Raw genomic sequence first — 18,463 nt, forward strand, 5'->3', positions numbered from 1 at the left:
GGGTGAGGCCTATCGGTCTTCGGGGCCCGTTTCTAATATTTTATTTCATTTAATGGACTGATGTCCTCTGGCAATCAGACATGCACTTGATGATGGAGTTTGGAGGACTTTTTAGTTTTGTTTTATTCTTCCTTTGTAGTTTCTGCCTTCCGAGTGCTCATAAAATGGCCGCATGGGACTAGGCATTTGTTGGGCATCAGGTGTGTGAGGGGTGGCACCACTGGCAGTTTTGATCCTTCCTTACGCAGTCTGAGAGGATGAAAATGGTCGGGGGAGGCACTTCATCTCCTTGTACTGGAGGTCAGGAACATGCCTCCAGGTCATACTTTTCTTCTGGATGGAAAAGCCAGATGAAATTGGTTCATCTGATTTGACCGCAGGTGAGACATGAGTGCTCCTTCACTTTTTAAAAAAAGATTTGGGCTATGTCCTAGTTTGTTTACCTTTCATTTATGGGTTAGCTATTAAATTTAGGAGTCCCTTTGTATGGAGAAATCTAGTGCATAAAGATAAAAATCAAAGCCGGGAGAGTTTTGTCTGGTTTTTCAGGTCTCATTGCCTGAATCTGTGTCTCTCTTGCAATAGCCGAGTAATCAAGAGGCCTGGGATTATCATGTCTCTGTGATGACATGGGGGCATCTTTAGTTGTCTTAGAGAGTAATGAGCAAGCTAATATATATATATATATATATATGTGTGTGTGTGTGTGTGTGTGTGTGTGTGTGTGTGTAATTTGTAAGTATGTCTCCTGGTTTGTTTGGTTTTTTTTTCTCTTAAAAGAACCTATAGCTGAGGTAGATTTGTTTGTGGAAAAATAATGGAAGTTGGTCATAATACTCAAGTCTTTCACCAGGAAATCATATTCCTGTGTATACATTTTCTAAGTGTTTCTCTCCAGGTGTCATGGCTGAAATTCTGTATGTATATACCTGCATCGTGTAGAATTCTATACTTTATAATAGAATTTGAACATGATCATTCATCTGCCACCAAGCACTTACTTTTGGTGTGTAGTTCCTTATACGGGGAGTCATTTTGCATATCATGATTTTTAAATGGGTTGCCTGGATTTAAAAGAAAACTCAGAACTCTACAGATGAGTGTTTTCTTGGTTTTCAAAAATAGAGGAGTGTATTATAAAAAAAAAAAAAAGGAAAATGTCTTTAAGTAAAATATCTTTTTTTTTCCTGCCTGTTTCTCAAAATAGCTTCCATTTTCGGTGGGTTTTTATATTCTCTGAACCATACTTAGGGCAGAAGTGACCTTTCAGTGTCCAACGACTGCCAACTGATTCTGGTCAGCCCTCATTTTCAGTTGCAGCCAGGGCCCTGGAAACATATAGGCTGCTTCTAGCTTTTCTTTGGTGATATGGGATCCAGGCTTAGAAGGGCCCGTAGCCGAAACTTTCTCTTCCCAGAGCATACAAGAAGCTAGGGAGAGTTTGAAACAGTTTCTAATTTTTCAGAAGTCCTTCATAACACTTTCAACCTAGCTTCTCCTCCCTGTTGGCAGTAGTAATAGATATTTTTAAATGTTACAAGGAGAACTTGAGCCACTGACTTACCTTTCCAAGGAGGATTGCTCTAGTTGTGCCTGGCATATAGTAGCCCCTTCATAAATATTTTACCATGTTTTTGTGAGCTGGTGAGGGACCTTCTATGGCCATTCCCTCACAGTGCTTACACAGGTGAGCAGTAAGCCGTGAGAGGAATAAAGGGGAGAGATGAAATCGGATGCAGTGCTCTTCAAGTCGCAGCAATGGACAGATCACCCCATCCTAGAAGAAAGCCCTTATTATCCTGTCTCTGTCTTTATAAAAGTTGCAAATCGCAGAAGGCAATTTTATGTTTCCTAGAGGCCCCTTTCAGTGATCAGTGCTGCATAGAACAGTGGATCATTTAAAAAACATAATTTTTGCAAGCTACTGTGGTGGTCCTCATTAAGTTTCATATGCAAATGTGTTAGGAACTTAGGATTCTAGGTCTCAAACACATTCCTCTCGCACTGGGCTGCCACAGGGTCCTTTGAATCCTGGCTTTTCTCATTTTCCCTGGACAATTGCATTTCAAACTTCTTTTATTTATATAAATGTTAGGATGGTGACTCTAGACAAATTTATGTAAAGTTCTTCCTTTACATAGAGTTTCATTACTTTTAGTCACAATAATTCCAGATCTTTCTAAATCAGTTTTGACTTCAGTTAGTTATGCTGGTTATTTTGAAGGCTGCATCCTGGTGGTTATATTGGGGGTGGGAGGTAATCTCTGGTAAACCATCTAGGGCTTCTAAATTATAAAAGCAGTGAAAAGACAAGTGTGTGGAATTATTGATAGACTGCTGCTCGTTAGGCAAGCAGTTTTTAAAATGCAGATTATATAATATTGGGGGATTTTGTTGCTCCACAGTAGAAGCTTTTTAAATGTTAATTTGGGGTTTGTTTTGTTGCTCTGTGACTTAGCATAAAAGGTTTTGGTTTTAAAAGGTTTCAGTTCACTCGTTCCATTTGTCTTAGAGGACTTGGAATATAATACTATACATTTATTTATACTCATGAAGGAGAATAAGGCCAGTAACTCACAACTCATGAAACCAGGGGTAAATAATCCATAACTTGTTCTCCCACCATTGCCACAATATTTATACCCAGAACACAAGTAACAAACAACTAAAAACAAGAAGAAACCAGTTTGTTTTTATTTACAAAATGTTTAATCAAAAGTACAGTAAAGTTCAAATGGAGCTGCAAATCCTGGTGGTTCACAATGGTTTGATTTATTTTTTCAAACAGACCATGGATAATTAACCATAAAACATAACTTTCCCAATACAAGTTACAGTGAATTGCAGAAATGGGCAGCAAGTCATTCACAACTGGTTGCAACTGGTTCGAGCCCTTAAAGCTGAACATGCAGACAGCAGCACAAGCCACTTTCCCAGGGCACACTAGAATGTTCCTTCCCCAAAAGAAGGCTCCTTTACTCTCCATATGCTATCACTGAGTCAGTGTCCCAAGGTGACAAGCAAATGAGTTATTTTCCATGATCACTGTGTTGACATGCATGTCAAATGCCCAGCATTTACGATATTCTTTTCATTTCAGAATGTTTCACCATCACTAACTGGATATTCCTCACAACTTTGCTGTCCGGTAAGTAACTTTCATTATCCCTAAATGGCAGCCTAGATATCGAGGTGCCAAGAAGAGTGTGTTTCTCCCAGTCTCTGAAAGAATTCAACCTAAAGGCCGTGGTGTGTTCACCACCTCAAGTATTAAATTTGAATAGAACGTATTTTGACGTTGATGAACGGTACATATTTTATATCCAATTTGTTCGCTTGGAATACCATCATTTAGAATCATTAGAAACATGATCCAGAGAACCTGTGATCACAGATTTCAACAAACATTTCGTGATGATTTTGCCATGCAGAGGTGGAAGTATTCAAAGGACTTGGTTGGCAGACTCTGCGGAGATATATATTTCCGAAGGAGGTGCCTGAATGGACAGAGAGGATGATGTGGTGAAGTTGGAAACTGATGTTGCCCATGTGGAACATCGGATGCTTTGGCATTAAACAAACAAACACAGAACCTTCCAAACACATTTTGTGATGCTTGGAACTACTTATTATTCTACGATATGCTAAAATTTTGAAATGCATTTGCTTCAGTTGAATCAATCTTGAAATCAGATGGTATTGCTCTTGTGTACCCACAAATGGAAGGGGAAAATGTCCTTTAGGAGCATGAATGTAGATAGCCACCTCTTTTTCAAGCTAAAAGGACCAACCCAGAGCTGCGAGTGAGTCTAGCTTTGAAAGCTTTGAGGTCTACGTGTCTTTTAGTGGAAATTGAAGTTTCAGAAAGGTTGGTATTGTGGCCTTCTAGAATTCTTGAGATTTCGGTGGCTGGGAGGAGAGTGCAGGTCAGTACTACGGGTATATTCGTAGAGCATCATTGAGTCAGAAAGAGTCTAAAAGAGCTGAGTTTGCTAGAGGTTGGCCGGCATTGAAATACTGGAGAGGGAGGAGGACCGGAGGGGGTGACTTGCCTGGCATCTGATGATGTTACGCCTGGCTCCAGCCAGGCCTATTTTAGTCATGAACATCATATTCATCCAAACCTTTAAAAGTTACACTCTTGACTTCACTTTATATGAATGTGCATAAAATGAGGAAAATAACCCCTTGGGGTGATAAAGATACTTTTCTAACAGGGACTTTCCACATCCATTGCACATAATCCATAGTTGTCGCTGTATTTTTGTTTCTAGTTGTGTCTCGCATCCACCTCTGTCTCTTTGACCATATCCATCTCACCAATGAAGGCCCCAAGCCTTAAGGATTGTAACTACTCCCACCACCCAACTCCCACTCCCGTGCTTTCTCTGTTACACTGACAAAAAAGAAACTCCTATCAGTGTGAGCATCAGGACTCAAGGGACAGGCTTACTTGTAACTTTAATTTGTTGCTCCCATTGCTTTCATCGCAAAAGGATCTCGCCACAAAATGGCCTGAATTTCACTCTTTCTGGCTTGCAGAGAAGCCGGTTCCTCCCCTGTTTCTGTCCAACACACAGAAAGCTCTTTATGTTTCTATGATCAGATAAAATCTGTATTGACGTTTCTTTTCCTGTGGGTGTATTTCACTTCTAGGTATGAAGATTTAAAGTATCCGGGCAAAGCTGTGTGTTTGCAGTTTCTCTGTTTTAGTGAAAAGCTCCTCGGGAAAGGAGAGCACATCTTATCCACTAATGAATAAAAATTTATTTTCATTTTAAAATGATACATGCTCATTAAAAATAATTTGGAAAAACACATAGGAGTAAAATGAAGAAAAATACAAGTAATTATTTCTATAATTTAAATCCAATCATTAATAACTATTTGATGTATTTCTTTACTCTCATTTTCCCCTGAGGATATATTTTTTTAAACATGTCGTACACATACTTTGTTTTTTTTTTCTTTTTTTTTTCTTTTTTATTTATTTATGATAGTCACAGAAAGAGAGAGAGAGGCAGAGACATAGGCAGAGGGAGAAGCAGGCTCCATGCACCGGGAGCCTGATGTGGGATTCGATCCTGGGTCTCCAGGATCGCACCCTGGGCCAAAGGCAGGCGCCAAACCGCTGCGCCACCCAAGGATCCCAACATACTTTGTATATAATTTTGTGTCCTGCTTTCAAAACTTAACCTAAGAATTTTACATGTAATTACATGGTTCTTATGAATGTCATTTTACATAAATATATATGATTCCTGAAGAGGAAGGAATAGCTTATTTAATCTAAATGTGCAACAAGAGCATTTGGGGGAGTTTTGTTTTGTTTTGTTTCACTTTTGACATTCCCACAATATCTTGCCTATAAAGAATAAATTAATCAATCAATAATGAGTAAAGGGATGCAAGTTCCATCAGTATATATTTTTGAATTTTTTATTATGAAAACTTCCAAATAGATGAAAGTAGACATATTACAGTGAACTCTCATGTACGCATCCCTGGGCTTTTACAGTGATGAGCTCATGGTCTATCATTTTCCCATGTTACTACCATAGTATTTTGAAGCAAACCCCAAACATCACAGCATTTAGTCCATCAATATTTCAGGCCCATAAGGACTTTTTCGCATGTTAACGCTATAAACACTTAGATAAAGAGTTCTAATCCTTGTATAGAGGATTATTTTTCTTCTGAGTATACTGCCATTATATTTCCTAAAATGTAACGATTGATCATAAAATCCTGTCAGAGTGTTTCATAATATTCTTAGGTACATGTGTTACCCAAAGGGCAATTTGGTTGACTCGAGGGACATTTCACAGATTTGGCTAGGTTTCTTAGGGGAACCTTTTTGGGGAGTAGGAATATTTTTACTGACCCAAACTTAGAATGATAATTTGCTGCTAGTTCTACATAGCTTTAGTTAGACTTAATATGGGATATATGTTGTGTTATATGCAATTGTGTATCTGAGGTGAAAGGAAAACATAGTGCTCTGACTACTTATAGAAGTCCGGTGTGGCTGCAGCCAACCCATAGTGGATAAACATGGCCAACCTACTTAAACCAAATATAACACTGGATTTAAAAGCATCGTTTTTTAAAGATTTATTGGCAGAAAGGAAAGGTTGCTTCCTAAAGGGGCACTTATGAAGTCTGAAAAGGGAGAAATTATATATTAACAGTCTGAATAATTAAAAAAAGAAAAGCACTGTTTAGGGAAGTGAGGGTCAAAGGAGACGGTGTATTGTAGAACAAAGGGCACTCCCTGTGTGCTTGCATATATTTCTCTAGTTTACTCTAAGAATATTTAAAGAACCTAATTTTCTGTGGCTAGACCAGATCCTTTGCATACAGAGCTCCACAGATGAGGAGGGCTCTGTGCAAAATTAGGCTCTCTGTAGAGAACCTATAGTTAAGAGTTTAGTCCTGCCTCGCTGTCTTTGAATTGTAGTCAGTGATGGTTCAGTAGCAGTGTGTTGTCCAAAAGGTGTATTCCACTCATCAGAAATTCAGGGTGTGAGTAACTGTGTAACATACTGCATCAGTATAAACTGGATTTATGTGTTACTCAGGTCTATTTAATCTTAGGAGCACATTTTCCATTGGCCTCGAAAGTGAGTAGCTGGAATATTGATGTGCCTAACCCTTGGGGAAGAAAAAAAAAAGTGCTTCTCCACCACACTAAATCTCTACAAAAATATGAGGGCTTACAGTAGGGACACATACAAAGTATTTTCAACCAAAGTTGGTAGAGGAAAGCATGTGGAGAAAAAAAAAAAGAAGAAGAAGAAGAAAAGAAATAACATCGGCAATAAACTATCCCAAGCAAACAGAAAGCATCTGTAAAATTTGCCAGACTGGATGGTGTAAACAATACAAACTTTTTTCTTTCCATTTCATTTTGTCCCTCTCAGTCTTCTGGTCCTCTCGATTTCTCTCTTACCCTGGTATGGCATTACCACCATTAAAATGTCCTCAGAAGTCAGGAAAGGATCTGATGGCTCTGCACTGAGCCAGGCATTCCAAGGAAAGATAGGTGGGGATGAGCCACTGTTTTAAAGCTGCGAGGATATTTTACCATAGCCCAAAACACCCATATTTTAAAACAGCTAACCTTTTCATCATTATTTTTAAGATTGATATTAACAATTCAATAACTGAAATAAAGGCATAAGTCTTCACCTTTTCCTGAATTCTTTTCTTATATGTGTTAATTATGTAGCTCATGTCGTATAAACCAGAATACAAACTGCCTTTTAAAGATAAGAATAAGTTTACCCTTGGTTCTTTCTAGCTAATGTATTACACATTATACCCAAGTGAACCATCATACCTCATCCCGATAATAGCTATAATAATAATTATTATTATTAATGATAGTGTTTGCTTCTTGGTATATGTGTGTGGGGTTTCCTTATGCTCTGCCTTTGGGTCTGGTGTCTGTTCAATTGTTGATATTTGTGACCATATGTATCCTCAAGCTATAAAACAGCATTTCTTGGAATAAAGTAGTAGTCCATACCCTCTACTTCCTCCTCCCTGGGTAATCATCATTGAATGATTCTGCTTATACAGGACAGGGAATCCTTTGTAAATGCTTGCATCAAGCCAGGGTTTTCATTTTAGACCGAAGACACAGGTAGTTGCAAAAGAAAAAAATGGTTTATTCATATCATCAGATCCATGTTTCAAAAAGTTGGCAGATATTCTGGGTAAACTTTTTCGGATGTGTAATACATCATCATATGCAATTACCATCAGAATAGGAGTTACGGCATTCTCATAGTGAGATAGATCACTTGGGTGATCCTGCCTTTACCTAGAGTGTTGAGGGGAGATTGAAAACCTCATTCAAGCCAGATATTCAAGACGCTTTTGCAGCCAGCTCAGTTCTTTCTTTTTTACATTGGAAATGCTGAAGAGAAGTCTTAACTTTTTCTTCCTTCATTAGAGATTACTCAAAGCCTGTGATATAGACAACATACTTTGGAGATGGTCTTCTCTTTGGAGGACTGCTCCATCTGCAAACCATGCTAAGGTCCACAGAGAATTGGTTGTTTGTTCTATCCTACTCTGAAATATTAACATGCTGTTGATATATACTTTTTGGTCAAAAGTAATTTGCTTTCTGGTTTTTGATGGCCACTCTGTGAATCAACCTAATGTATTTGTGGTGTGGGGATCTGTAACCTTTGAACACTAAGTTTAAAGACTTTTATAATTAGGGACCCCTGGGTGGCGCAGCGGTTTGGCGCCTGCCTTTGGCCCAGGGCGTGATCCTGGAGACCCGGGATCGAATCCCACGTCAGGCTCCCGGTGCATGGAGCCTGCTTCTCCCTCTGCCTGTGTCTCTGCCTCTCTCTCTCTCTCTGTGTGACTATCATAAATAAATAAAAATTTAAAGACTTTTATAATTAATTATTTAAAGACATTTAGCCCTTAACTCTTTCTCTGTCCATGAACAAGGTGATTGGTTAATCACATCTTGTTTATTTTTATTGTTATTGCTGTACACATTGTACATGAAACAAGAAAGAGGAGAGGCTGTTTATAAGAGCTAATTATAATGGCAAAATTGGACTTCTAACTGTTCTTATTTTGTATTTGATTATATCAAGACCTGCACTCCAAGAAGTATATTTCAGTTTTCCTAGGTAAATGACAGAGGAGAAAGATAGATCCAGTTGTATAAAGTGATGTCAAGCATAACTGGGCACAATTGCAAATATCAATAGTTCATTCAAACCCTGTTTGTCCACTCCTGGAGGACTTTGATTTCTGGCCATCCTTTGATAAAGATCCAGAACAAGGAAGAGACTCTCAGAGGTCTAATCTTTTAGGAGGATATGACGGTTCTAAGGTATTCTTAGGAGCCTGAGTTACTTCTGAGATGGCTTATCTGGCCCTTGGTAGAATCAGAACTCAGAGTTTTCTGTAGATCAAACACAAAACCCAGAGTCTGAGTCCTAAGATTCTTTGAACAAACTTTTGGTGACGCTTCTTATGTGACAGGTAAATGTGAACTAACTAACGTCCTTCCTTCCTTCCTTCCTTCCTTCCTTCCTTCCTTCCTTCCTTCCTTCCTCTCTCTCTCATTCTCTCTCTCTCTCTCTCTCTCTCTCGCCTTCTAACTCCTTTCATTGTTTTCTTTATTTAAGCAAGGAGAAATCTCCTTATAGATTGCAAAGAGCCCTGTGTATATTTGCGTGTAGCCAAAGATCCTGTCCCTTCTAGAAACTCTGGTTGTCACCCGGTGATCTTGCCTTTGTCTTTTCTTATGGTTCTGCCTGTGGCGCCTGTCACTAGCAGTCAAATAAGGACAATTTTACCATTCTCTCCTGCTGCTCTCATTTTTTTTTTTTTAGTGCCGGTACATGAATTTGTTATTCTTTATAATTCCCTTTGAAGTTGGAAATCCAAGGGGAATCTAAAACCGACCAGATGTTTCTGCTGCTGGAGAGGGAAGAGAGTAGGATTAAGTTTAACAAAAACTTGGTCTCTCGGAAGAAAAATCATTTCAGCTGGAAATCATCTTTAAATGCACTCATTTGCTACAGATCTGTTAGTTAATTTACATTTACTAGTCCTTTGTAGACAATATCGCCTGTCAATTTACTTGGGAAAATTCATAAATTTTGTGAACAGATAGACTCATGCTGTGGTTTGCTCAGGCCTACGTCCCTTTTGGGCGTTCTAGTTCTTTCCGTCGCTCCGACTGTTCTCCTCGCGTGCCTTCCAGGGAGGGTTGCCCCTCGTCGGTGTTGATGTCGTTGATGTTGTTGAAGGATCACCATCGTGTCACATCAGGCGGGGACGGGTGGGGGGTGGTGGCGGTTGGGGTGCAGTTCTGCAAACTGTTGCAAGAGGGTGAGGCCAATGCAGCCTGCGGTTAGGGAGGGAAAGAAAGGAGATTTGCCAAAACGCTTCGCCTTTATGCAGAACTTCATCCACTTTAGGGATAGTAGATCAAAACAAGAATAAGACCGATGAAGACCTTCAGGGTAGAAAAGGAAAGTTTTGTCGTCCCTCCAGGACTCAGCTGATGTTGCAGACAGCATGAATAAACAGATTGGGAGAGGAGAAATGGGAGAGAAAGTGAAGTCCAGGAGAGCCCGAGAGAGAAGAGAGCGTCGGTGAAAAGACATTTGTGGGGCGTCTCCAACTGGGCGTCCGGGCTCCAGGCGCCTGTACGGGAGGGAGGAATGGTTAAAAAATCAAATTGGAGGAAAGTCTTAGAAACCAATCAGGATGTTTTGGTGGTTTGCTTAGCACTTCACAAAAGCGTTGGATTGCAGGGATGCATTTTTATTTGCTGGCTTCCTGCACGGCATCTGTCACACTGGCTCCTTACGTTGCTGTCAGGATTTCCTCGGTTTCCCTAGGTTTCCAGGAGCGGGGAGAGCCGTGTGCATAACTGCCTCGCGCCCCATACCTCGCTCGGTGGACTAAACGTCTGGAAACATTTTCCACACCTCACGAGGGATGAATACTTACAACTCAGAGTTTCTCTTGCCCCAGCCTATCTCCGTTTTAAATAGAAAGTCTGAGTCCTCAGTAATTATATTAAGCTTCTTAAGCAGCACATATCAATTGCATATACCATTTTAAGCATTTTTTTTCAGCCTCTCGAAAGAGAGTAGGGGAAGAGACAGAGAGAAATCACTTAGCAGCTGATTCACTTATTTTAAGCAGCTTTCCCCATTTTAAAATATAAAAAATTCAGGTCCTGGAACATTGGGTGATTTGAATGTTCTGTAAGGATTTGAAAAAAAGATTTTTAAAATATCATATGTTCTACATTCAGGGACCCGGATTTTCAATTTAGTTCGGGGGAAAAAAAAGGATTGAAATAAGGGAGTTTCAACCTAAACAGTTTCTCTTCTTTCTTTTCATTTATTATTATTAATTAGTAGTAGTAGAACTAGTCAGATGGTATGAAAAGCATTTATGTTGGTCTCACTGCTGTGACAGAGCTTAACCTAATAATCCAAGACTTGGAACTTGGTGTTTCAATAAAGGAAACACTGTTTGAGGTATTTTCCATTCAAAGGCAGCATCAAAAGTTTTTAATTAACACCATCAGAAATTAATGGGCTACACGCAGGACAGGGTTCCTCCAGACCCGACTACCGGGAACAAGACAGCAAGAGGGACCCATTGTGCATGTTTTTATTTCATAATGTATTTTTATTTACTTGTTGAAACCCAGTCCCAGCTGCACGACGACGTGTGGAGCCACAAGAGCGAAACCTGCGAGGGCGGCTTCACCCCAGCAGTTTCATTTTGCTGATTATTGTCCTGCGTTCTTTGTGATTGTAATTGGTTAGAAAGTTTGAAATTAGCAAGTCCTTGTCAGGCCCTGAAAGCTTTGAAATCACGAGGCTCCAGACAGCCATCAAGCCTTGGAAGCCTAATGGCCTGTGGGGTGAAGAGCCTGAGAGGGCCGAGCGCCCCTCCTCGGGCTTGGCCGGGTCACAGCCCCCGGCCGGAGCGGTGGCTTTGTCTGAAGCCCTGTCCTTTCCATCACCGAAGCCTCTTTCTCAGGATGAACACAAATGGTGGGGCTGGGGGACGTGAGGGCACCTGGGAGAAAGGGACGCAGAGGATCAAGGGATGGCGAGGAAGGAAAAGGGAGAAGAAAAGGCAAGAAAGGAAAAGGAAGCAGGACATAGGATGGAAAGGGCTTTGTAAATATTGACGTTTGGTTTCTGTGCAACTGGCTGTGATGTCTCGGGATGGAACTCACTGACGGAGCCTAAATGGTCCCTGGAGCTTTTCCTTTTTTTTCTTTCAGAACTTTATTTTAAAGACTCGCCCACTCCTTGTCAGAGGGAAGCCGCCTGTGTTCATGTACGTTCATACTACCACCGGCACCTTTCCTAGGGATTGGGAATCCAGTGCTTTCCTCCATACATTATAATAGCAGAACGAGGGGGTCTATCAGTTCTTCTCTTGCAACCACAGAAGTATCTACTGTTTAACCTTACGCTCTAGGCCCCCAAACCAAAATTCTCCAGAAAATTCCTACACTGCTTGGCAAATTGCAAAATAAATTCACCTTCACCCTTACGGCACCACAGGAACTGCTTGCGCAGGGTTACCTAAAGTGGATCTTGTCAGCAATGATGAAATGTTTATAGAAGCTTAAAGGTCTGAATAACTTCCTGTAAACCTTCTCGTTTATGTTCGCAGCCTTCAAGCTTAATACATTTAGGTGCAGTTTTTAACCTTTACCCACTTCTCTTCTGCTTTAATACAAAACAAAACAAAACAAAATGCAAGCCAGATACAACAACGTAGATATTACTGCCATGAATTGAGAAATGTCAGGAAATTTTTCAGTAGGGCCCCATCATGACAAAATGATGCAAAAATGTATCATCGTTTTTGGAAAAGCTCCTTAGAGCAGTTCAAAGAATTCTTCCCTGAAACACAGGGAGATCGATACATATCAACTTCTAGGGGATAATTGGTGAATGAGTGTCAGGGGTTTCACAAGAACTGCTGAGTCCAATCTTGACATCCTAGCCAGAGAATCAGGTAAGCCGATTAGCAAATCATTTTCTCTGTTTCTTACCTGAGCGGTGTCAGGATTTACTGTCGCAAAGTTTGACTTCTTACAAGAGTCAGAAACACTTTATGCGGAATATAATTAGGAAAAAGATGTCATTATAACCTTCCCCAGACCATCCTTTAGGGGCTGCTGGATCAGACTGCAGTATATTACGCCCCACTCCCCAGAAGTCTTTGTAGGCTACTCTAGCAGACGTGTCTGACACTTAGCCCCTCAGCTCACCTCTGATTTCAGCTCCGCTTGAAGCAATTCTGTGTTGGCCCAGACCCCCACCTCAGGAGTGCTTTTCCCAGGACCTTTTCCATGGCCAGGGGGTGCTCAATAAATCTACATTAGATAGGGAAAGGGAAGGTTGGCTGCTTAAGGCCGTAGAGCCTCTCAACCATTGGAGGAACAGAACTGGAGAATTCATGTTCCAGTCTCTGTTTCCTTCAGACGATACCGCTGGAGACATTGTGCACAAGTCTCAGAGATGCTGGTTGAATTGTGCTCCAGTTAATACTCTGGTGGCCCCTTCTACACATTTTCATCACTGCCTTGTCCTCTGCTCTGACTCAATGCTCTTCACGCTTGCCTTCTGAGATCACCTTTTTTTTTTTTTAAGATTTTATTTATTTATTCATAGACACAGAGAGAGAGAGGCAGAGACACAGAGGGAGAAGCAGGCTCCATGCGGGGAGCCCGATGTGGGGACTCAATCCCGAGTCTCCAGGATCACGCCCCAGGCTGCAGGCGGCGCCAAACCGCTGCACCACCGGGGGCTGCCCTGAGATCACCTTTCAAAGTAAAACCAGTACCCAGGTTCTTGTTGCAGACTCTTCTTTGGAAGGAACCCAAAATGAGATAGGTTTTCAGATTTATTATTTGTTTGTTTGTTTGTTTTAATTAGATCACAGCACCTTCTTCTCTGCTCTCTACTACCTCCAGTGTATTATTGCCCATTAGTAGCCTGTTTTCCGAAACCCAATAGAAGCCCAATTGCTCACATCAATAGTTGTTAACACTTGAAGAGAGATGTTGTTTTATTCATCTGTGGTTTCTTGTATCTAGCACTGTCTTGACACATAGTAAGTGCTCAATTAATGTTTGTTGGATGAGTGAATAACGCATGATTTATACCAGTGATTTTTATTGTTGGTAATAAGAAACTCTTGTGGGTTTCAATCAAGCATGAGATGTGTTACAATAAATTTGTTATGAATAACAAATTTATGAAGTATATGTATTTGATTTACTCTTTTAAAAATTAAATTAAACACAATACTGTTCCTGTAATAAAGTTATACTCATATACTTGTGTTTTCTAACATGCTTTGTTAAGTGGGAGCCGATTGGTTTTAGTTTGATATTTATTGCTATGATCATGTTATTCCAGTCTGGAATGAGACATGGTGAAGTCTTGTTGATGCCTCTTTTCTAGACAGAAATGTAAGATCCACTATATCTCTATAATCAGCACCAGGGAAGACCCCATCTTCTGTGAGAGAAATTAGTGAGGCTCTAGAACGTAAATAACAATAAGATGGAAAGTTTCAAACTCTTTTCCGGACTCTCAGTGTCCAAGACCATGGATATTTTAAGGCTATTTCCAGGGTTTGGTGACCAAGAAGATCACCCTAACACCAGAAGCCTCCTCCTTATTATTCAGTAACCCAAGCTGAAGAAAACTACAGGAAACAGCGTCTCAATTTCATCCCCATGGAAGTACCAAAGGACTTGATGTTGGGTGTTAGCTATATTCCTGCAGAAAAAAAATATATATACATTTTCTTCCCTAATTTTAGAAAAATTTTTAAGCTTTTGTTCTGGAAAGATAAGCTATTGACTGTTAGTGAATTTATCCCAGAAAAGATGTGCTCGCTTCGGCAGCACATATATCCCAAAAAAGAAAAGAAAACAAGTGTTGGTCTCAGGGAGAAAGGGTGATTCCCATTTACTTTCTTAGCATCCATTGTGACACCTGGAGACATACAAAGTTATGAAAATTTAAAAACATATTCTTCAAGAAAAGTCAACGATCTCATCTGCTGTTTTCTAAAGTGGCCTTATTTAGATTTTGTACTATGCCTTCCAGCATAATTTTCTAAATACTGTCATCTTTTCTGTAGTGGTTATTGATCAACTGCCTAGGAAACCCCTTTCCACACTAGTGTTGTTTTCCAGAAAATATCAGCTCAATTATGAAAGATCCAAAATGAGGCTCAGAAACAGTGATGGTAATTGGTGATGCTGTTTGTGTTCTGTAGAGCATGTGCTTGTATCCAGTTTGTAGTTTGCCAACTTATGTGGAATGGGTATGGATCTCCTCGGGGAGGCCTAGTGACAGCTGGAGCAAAAGGGTTACTTATAGATAGCCCAGCAGAGCCCCCTCTAAAGCTCCAAATCTCTCCTAGTTTATCCCAGTGAATAAGACAATACAACTCTTTCTTTTTTAAAAAAAATATTTACTTATTTTAGAGAGGAAGAAAGAGCATAAGTGGGAGGGGCAGAGGGAGAGGGAGATTGAAACTCAAACTCAGTGTGGGGCTTGATCTCACAACCCTGAGCCAAAACCAAGAGTCAGACGCTTATCTGCCTGAGCCACCTAGGCACCCCTACCCTTTTCTACGTAAGCCATGACCTGAAAAAATTTGAGAAGTACTAATGTTATGGGCTGAATGTTTGTGTCCTCCCAAAATTCATATGTAGAAGCTCTACCCCCAACCCCCGTGTGATGGTATTAGCAGGTGGGGCCTTTGGGAAGTAATTAGGTTTAGATGAAGTCATGAGTGTGGAGCCTCTATGCTAGGATTAGTGTCCTTATGAGAAGAGGAGAAAACCCCAGAGCTTCCTCTCTCTGTGTAATGTGAGGACTTGGTAAGAAGGTGGCCATCTGCAGTCCAGAAGGAAGCCCTCACTAGAACTCAGGCCATGCCAGTATCTTGATCCTGAGCTTCTCATCCTCCAGAACTGAGAGAAATAAGTTTCTGTTGTTTAAGATAACAAGTCTGTAGTATTTTATTGTGGCAGCCCACGCCAACTAAGACAAATAATCTAATGGATTGTAGTGAAGAGTAATTGAAGTATCAAAAAGAGAAAATAGAGAAATAAAGACAAGTTTGCTGTTAGAAAGCTACATTTCAAAAAGTGAACTTATATGTAAGATTTTTCCATAAGCGAATGCTGCAATATTCTAGGTTTATCAGTATATATGTCCATAAGAATGTCCTGGGGTGCTACATTCACACTGTTTGAGTGGAATTCTAGTTCCAGTCATTAACAGGCGTGTGTGTGTGTGTGTGTGTGTGTGTGTGTGTGTATAAAACTGGGAATCTATACTCACCATTAACATGAGAGCTGTCATTTGATTTGTTTGCAAGGCCCATTTCCTTTGACTCTTCTGTCTCTTACGTGAATTGTTTCATTATAAGATAAAGATAAAATTTTAATCAAAGTTATATCCATTCTTAGTTGCAGACTGTTCCAGACTGTCTTCCCTGTTTGCAGCTGTTTCTTACATGTGGTTACCATTATCTGTCCTCTGTAGCTTCACTATTCAGAGTATAGTAGTATTAGCAATATCAGTACCACCTAGGAACTTGTTTGAAACACAGAATCTGAGGCCTCACTTCCAACCTCCTGAAGGAGAATATGCATTTTAATAAGATCCCATCCCAGATGATTTTTCTGTGCAGTGAAATGTAAGAAGCCCATTCATGGCGAACTAAAAAGCATAGTAGCTTCTTCATGTATGAAATTTCAACTGACAACCTTTTCTCATATATATGTGTATATATATGCTATCTGTAGTGGCAGGTTTCCTAAACTTGTGAGATATATATGGAGACAGAGAGAGTAAATGTATACTACACACACACACAAAAAAAAAATCAGAGAGAGAGAGAGAGTAGATGTATACTATATATATATTACAAAACCTACCACCACGGATTGCATTGATAGTTGTTTGTATATTAGTTTGCTATTGCTATGATAATGCTGCATAACAAACAACCCCCAAATTTATGTGGCTTATAATTGTAAACATTTATTTCTCACTTATAGGTCTATGTGGCATCTGGGTACCTCTATTTCAGGCTGCATTGGGGTTCATATCTTCTTCACGCGCTTCTCATTCTGGGACTCAGGATGAAGAGATCAGATACTTGAGACAAAGTTTTCTTATTTCAAATTCCATGTGCATAAGAAGCCAAGCCAAATCACTACTCATGGCATTTCTGCCAACATTACATCAGTCAAAGCAAGTGAGTTGACTTAACTCAAACCTAGGGGACAGAGTTATACTCTATTCCCCACATTAACACACACTACTGAGAGTTACAGTAAAGTCATGTGGTATGTATAGATTTATAGTTCTCTTATAGAAAGAGTGTGAAGAATTAGAGAAAATCAGTCTGCCATATATAGTATTGGACTCAGAAACAAACGGCTTATACAGTTTCATAAGCAACTTAAGAAGCCTGATGTGTTAGAACACCTCTGTGTGTGTGTGTGTGTGTGCTTAAAGCACATTTGCATAGTATCTCTAACCATGTGCCAGAAGTCTTCTTCATAGATTACTTTTGAATTCCTCATAATTATGACCACTGGCTAGAGAATAGAGTATAAGAGAAAACACACTGGTTTGGAAATGAGGAGCTTGGGTTCTATTCAAGCTCCATCTCTAAACAAGTGTGGAGTCACACATCTCTACTAATGTTGCTGTTTAGCATTATATCAATAAATTAAGAATATTTCTGTCCTAGCTATTCTTTTTTATTTTTCTTATTATGAAAAGCATAAATAGTCATGATAGACTATATAGAATAAAATATAAGAGGACAATTAAAGCCATTCATAATGTCCTTTGGGGCTATACCTTTCCGGTTGTTGTTGTTGTCATTGTTTTCTGTGTCATTTTATTTTTGGTAAAACATTGGTACACTGGAATCATACTTTGTCACTTAAAAACTATATTATGAGTAATATTTAGCAGCACGTTAAATACTTCTCAACACCATTATACTACTACTTTAGTATATCCTACATTCAATGCTCTATTTTTGTGAAAGCTAATATTGTTAAGTCTTTAAAAAGCAGAATATACTTTAAAAATAAAGGTATCGTTGTTATAAGATTTTAAAGATTGAAGAAAAAGAGAGGCAGTAACATTTAATAAAGGCCTACTCTGTGCCATGTCCTATTCTTGGAACTATTTTTACATTGTCTCATCTAATAACCTTTTAGGCTAGGGCACCTGGGTGTTGTAGTCAGTTAGGCAGCTGACTCTTTCAGGTCAGGTCATGATCTCAGGTTATTAGATCAAGCCCCAAGTCAAGCTGTGTGCCCTGTGTTGGGTTCCCCATTCAGCGTGGAGTCTGCTTAAGATTCTCTCTCCCTCCCCCTCTGCTCTTCTCCACCACTCTCTGTCTTTAAAATAAATCAATAAATCTTTAAAAAAAAATAACCTTTTAGTCTAATTAGCTGTATGCATGACGGTTAAATTCTGTGGGCTATAGTCTGATCGCACAGCCACTTACTAGCTTTGTGACTTTGTTGAAAGTTTATTGTCTTCTCTTTGACTCAGTTTCCACACCTTAAAGTGGTAACAACAATAATAATAGTACTCCCTTCCAAAAACATTGTTGTAAGGATTAAATGAGTGAATATATCCAAAATGTTTAGAACAGTAGTAAATATTAGCTCTTGTTTTTTGTCTTTTGATGCCTACAGTAAAGTCTTCCATAAAGCTATCCATCAAAATGTAAATCTACATAGATTTCAACTCTTTTGGTCTGGAAGTATGTCCTAAGAAGTAATTTAATATAAATGGAAAAGACTAAGTAAGGGCTTTCAGCTTTTTGATTCTGGCTACTCCAGCCTCCTAGTAATGTGGCCTCT

At 39.6% G+C, this 18,463-nt stretch overlaps 1 protein-coding gene across 4 annotated transcripts in view; it reads left to right on the forward strand.

The window, feature by feature from the left end:
- ZBTB20 (zinc finger and BTB domain containing 20) overlaps positions 1-18,463 on the forward strand; it is a 433,101-nt gene that overhangs the window by 59,188 nt on the left and 355,450 nt on the right. For all 4 annotated transcript variants that reach the window (XM_072812465.1, XM_072812468.1, XM_072812466.1 and 1 more), the window contains exon 2: positions 3,101-3,148. The gene's annotated coding sequence lies outside the window, so the exon portion shown is untranslated. The remainder of the gene's footprint in view (positions 1-3,100; positions 3,149-18,463) is intronic.

The sequence above is a fragment of the Canis lupus genome, chromosome 35 (assembly GCF_048164855.1).
Source record: "Canis lupus baileyi chromosome 35, mCanLup2.hap1, whole genome shotgun sequence".
Lineage (NCBI taxonomy): Eukaryota > Metazoa > Chordata > Mammalia > Carnivora > Canidae > Canis > Canis lupus.